This window comes from Poecilia reticulata, linkage group LG21, assembly GCF_000633615.1.
Source record: "Poecilia reticulata strain Guanapo linkage group LG21, Guppy_female_1.0+MT, whole genome shotgun sequence".
Classification (NCBI taxonomy): domain Eukaryota; kingdom Metazoa; phylum Chordata; class Actinopteri; order Cyprinodontiformes; family Poeciliidae; genus Poecilia; species Poecilia reticulata.
Genome location: NC_024351.1, coordinates 6323428 through 6328501, shown reverse-complemented (window position 1 = coordinate 6328501; position 5074 = coordinate 6323428). Strand labels below are relative to the sequence as shown.

General features: G+C 40.0%; 1 long non-coding RNA gene across 1 annotated transcript; it reads left to right on the top strand.

Moving 5' to 3' along the window:
- Positions 1-2173: 2173 nt before the first annotated feature.
- LOC103457614 (uncharacterized) lies at positions 2174-4781 on the top strand. The gene is made up of 2 exons (XR_532455.2): positions 2174-2512; positions 4067-4781. It is a non-coding gene; the product is annotated as an uncharacterized LOC103457614 (long non-coding RNA).
- Positions 4782-5074: the final 293 nt, after the last annotated feature.

The following is a 5074-nucleotide window of genomic DNA, read 5'->3' as shown; positions in this document are numbered from 1 at the left end:
TAGATAGATAGATAGATAGATAGATAGATAGATAGATAGATAGATAGATAGATATTCTGATTAATTAACTTATAATATGCCTTCAGATGAGACTTGTTTGTCAGAGTAGTAGTGTCTTTTGAAAATATCAACCCTTAAGGAGATATTAAACAAAATGTTCATTAAGCCCACATTTAGATTAAAAAGGTTTAAAGTAATATTCTAATCTTAAATGTCATGTTTCATTAACTGAGTGGAAAAATCACAAGAAATATGATTTTCCACTCATATAGATTATAATTAATCTCTGTAGATTAATTATAGATGAATTAATTATAGATGTATTATTATTAAGCTATATGATGTGTTTCCTTTAGTGAACTAAGTAACTAAAATAGATACACTTTCAAAATGATGCTTTTATGCACTGAGAATGGCACAAATATTGTTTATTTATTGTCTCACTGTCTGCAGATAAATCTTACCAAACTTCTCTTGTTTCAGGTTAATGACAATTATCAAAATTATCTGTATTTTCTAAAGGCCAGAAACTTTAAAGAGAGCGTTTTTGAAGAGATATCTTTAGGGCATTTTCAAAGCAGGAAAAATGCATACATGATTACTGTCTCTTTAAAAAATTTTTGGGAAAGCCCAGATGATGATGTGAAAGGTTTTGGAAACCTCTCAAAGGTTAACTGATACATTTGAGTTAAGTGGAAGCTCACCTGTGGATGTGTTTAATGTCACACCTGGAAAACGCTGCTTTAAATGGAAATCAGCCAAGAAATCAAGAAGATAATTGCGGAGTATCAAGAAAAACGCCATTGTTTTTGTAAAGCTACAAGAAATCACATTTAAATGTTGCCTATGATGACATGTCAGGGAGACAGAACAGAAGGTGTTGAATTAAATTTTCTGATCTACACAGCAAAGCTACTTGTTCAGAGGAAAATTTTACACATCACCTGAAAACACCACTACTAAAATGAAGCGTTGTTATGGCAGCAGCATGCTGTGGACATCATATTATTCGGCGGGGAAGCTAGTCAGAATTGTCTGTAAGATGAATGGAGCTAACAGGCGATCCAGGAGCAAAACTGGGGCGAATGTGTTGACATTTCAGCAGGACAACAATCCCAGATACCCACCAGAGCTACAATGTAATGGTTTGGCTCAGAGCATCTTCATCAGAGTGACCCAGCTGCAGGAAATGCAGTGGTAAATTTTACTGGTGTTGCACATCTGTTTTTCTGTACCGTTTTTCTATTGCAAACAGTCAATTGTTTTCTTTTAATACACACATACACATGCAGCGTATGTTCTTTAAAAAGAAAAATTATTCCAGACAACTGCATATCCCTTGGATTTCTGATCATTTCAAGGCATTTTATGTTGTAATCTTGTCCTAAATGTTTAGTAATCAATCTTGAAGATTTATGTATTGTTTTAATATATGTTTAACATTTTTTATCTTTGTGTGAACCTATACCACAATCTAGGTTCACAGACCTGATGTAGGTTCACACACAAATAACAACTGAATTTCTCCAGTGAGGAGCAATAAAGAATATTTCTATTCTATTCTATTCTATTCTATTCTATTCTATTCTATTCAAAATGCCTAAAATCAATTGAGAATTTGTCCCAAGATGGTAAATTGGTGTTCAGCGAGCTTCTCTTTACTAATTGAATTTGGGTTCATTTTTATAAAATCCCCCAAAACACAAAAACACATTAACATTTGTGATTGTAATACAACTAAACTTCTAGATTTGTGTCGCTGTTAGGCCTCAGAAGCATTTATTGATTTTATTCGGTGCCACAAGACCAACCAAACTTTAAAGTCTTACATATTACTGTATATGACGTGCGTATCTTGTAGCATCGCTAACCCAAAACCATAATTGCCTCCTCACATAAAGCCTCTTCCGTACCTCTTACAACAAGACACGTGGCTCTTTCTTCTGCCTTACTGGAGCCCAGATGAAACTACAACCTTGTCTTCAGCTGTGACTCTGAAAGTACCCCCCAGAAACCCGCTGAAACCTGCCCCTCTTGCAGTTGCTTCCTTGTTTCTCCGCCCTCGTTTTTTTAAAAAAAGGAGTCATTGACATCCTCTGTAAAATAGAGGCAGGGTAAGGCGGGCTGTGAGCTGGAGGGAGTGTGGGGTGGAGGGGGAGGTTGGCTGAACAGAGGAACGGCAGAGGGGTGTTGGGTGTCTCAAGCCCAGTGTGAACAGCTGAAAGGTGTGACTTCACAGAGCTCGCTCCCCTCCCTGTCAGGGCCCTGATTGGGCCAGACAGGAGGCGCAGGAGAGGCCCCGGGCTCCCTAAAGGACACCAACAGGTGGGAAGTCGCATTGGAGGGGGCCCGCTCCTGGTAGGGATAGAAAAGGCCGGTCTGCATGGCCTGCTGCGGGCACAATCCACCGGGCCAGATACCGAGGAGAGCGGATGATCGCAAAGAGAGCTGAAGCGGACAGATGAGTTGAGTGGATAGAAGGCAAATGGAGGCTTCAGGGACCTGACCAAAGGTTGGTCACAGTTTAAAACGTTGTTTTGGTTTAATAAAAGTTGTACTGTTTTTTAGTCAAAGTAATCTGAAATTGATCAAGGAGTCGTTTTGATTGTTTTTGGGGTAATATTTGTTTCTTTTAAAGAAAAATATGGGACAAAAATCAGGTGTGAGACCAGCTGTTAGATGTTTTCTCTCAGCTTTACTAAGGCAGCGACACACCACGGCAGAGCTTGTCACCTCCGACAGGCACCTGAGGGGGGACACCAAGGTGTGACACAGGAAGGAGTCAGAAAAAGTTGGTACCTTGACATGTGTCTCAGAGCAACATTCAAACTCTAATTACAGAAGCTAACTTTCCTTAGTTCAAGAGGACAGTAAACAACGTGGGGTTAGATTTAGGCCACCAGGTTATTCTGAAGGAGAGTTGGTGTGTTTGACCTCTTTCTCGGGTCAACTTAATCGACAGTGGGAAACAGAAAGTTGAGGCAAAACAGATAACTTTATTAAAATGTATTCAAACAATTTTTTTTGTTATTTTGTTTTTTTTTTACATTTACTGTGTTTGTTGCAACATAGTCTGATGCTATAATCAATTTCTAATGCAAGCCCATTCGTACGTGACAATTGTCTTAAAACCATACGTGTTTTCTCAATTTTTTTTGGACACTTCGCAGTCTGTCTCAGGATGAAATTTTTCCCCTCTCCAGAGATGAGTTTCGCTTTTCAAATATTCCTGTGCTGCCATTCCTCTCCCTCTGTCACAGTTAACCATTACTTAGCCAGTTGTTGCCTCCGCTCTTCCTCTGCGTGTATGAAAGGGTGTCTTTGTGTCCCGAGGAGCGTTGAATCCAGTTGTTTCCCCTTGTGAAGACATGCTTCCTTATATCCCCATATTAATACACCACTTATGGAATGTAAGGAAGTGTGTGGTTTCAAGGGGGACCTGAGCATCGGAAAGCAGAAGAAGCTCTGATTTTCTTTCCTACTGAACATCGTTTTCATTTGTAGTCCGGATTTCTCTCATCGCCACTTAACCCTTGTGTCCAGAAGTGGGATCCAACCGACCCCACACACGTAAAACTTGTATCTTTTGCCACAGTCCTCTACGTTTGCCTCAGCCCTCGCACGCACAAGGGTTAAGAGCCTGCGTGCGTGTGGGGAGGGCAACAGGTGAAAAGCCTGCTACCCTCTCCTTCAGCCCAGGCTTGCATTACTCCCTTTGCCCACTGATAAGGGGTCTCAGGGACACAACTTGAAAAAATTCCTGCTCTGCCCCAACTGCTGACAGTCGAGGAGGATTGACCAGCCGCAGCTGTCACCCATTATAGCAACCACACAAGTTATAAAAGGACGATTGGAGGGAGGGAGGAAGGGCAGAGATGTGGAGCTGTCACTGAGGTTGAAAGTTCGCCCCAGCAGGGCTGGGTTTGGAGGTAGGAAAGGAGATGTCACCAGCTGTCAGGGTTCCCAAACCTCAAAATAGGAACTGTCTGCTCGGTAACACAGTGACGCTCCATGTTGTAATTCGCTTGGATTGTTAATAACCTTATTCTGCTCTGTGTTTCATCAGGCAACCCTGAAGAGGACCTCCTGCTCTCATTTCTCTTTCCTCCTTTCGCTCCCTCTTTCTCTGTGTTTGACTGTTTTCCCGCATCTCTCTTCCTCTGCCTCTTGCAGTCGAAGCAACACGCCTTGCTGTGGCTGGTCAAACGGAACCAAGTCAGGTGTTTCAGTGAGGTTTGGTCCCCTTCAACCAGCTACTGCGTCGTGAATTCTGTCGGCAGGGAATCAGAGACACTGTCACAGCTCATTGTGGACGTGGTAGTCTGAATAAATGTGACGTTTTTGTGTTACAGGCTATTCAGATTTATTTTTGCTGCTTCGTTTTAGCTGTTTAAGAATAGGAGTTTGTGCTTACAAATCAAATAAAGGGTCACTAACAATGTACTTTCCTGACATCTGCATTTTTCTTTATTCTTGTCTTAAAATAATCAAATATGGGATTTTTATGTTCTAATCACACCTCTCTAAATAGAAAATACAAAAAAAAAAAGTTTTCCGTTATCTGCTGTACATACCCTTATGTTGCTGAAACAGGAAATCTTCAATCACTTACAGTTAATCACTAACTTTTGAAGCTATAACTGTATAGGATACAACTGTATCACGGAGAGCACGCATGATTTGTGTTTATTATGCGCATCAAGCCAATCCAATTTGTGGTATATGTTGAAATAAACTGTCCATAAGTTGTAACATTCTGGCAATAAATTCAATTAAACTCAGTCATCGCATTAGTTTTTTTTTTAAGTTTTTTTTTATTGTGATTGTTTTGTTAATTTCTTATTAATGTAACTATGTGTATGATGCCCCAAAGGAGTGAATACTTACATCACATCAAATGTTTAAGTTGACAAAAATTTATATTCAACAGAATGAAGAAGCACTCTGAGTATTCCTGCAGGTGTACAATATTTTACTCTAAAGATAAAAAAACATACACACACTCAGCTACGGAAAATTTAGAGTGACCACTTGATTTTCTAAGACTGCCAAGAGAAAGAAGAATATATATATA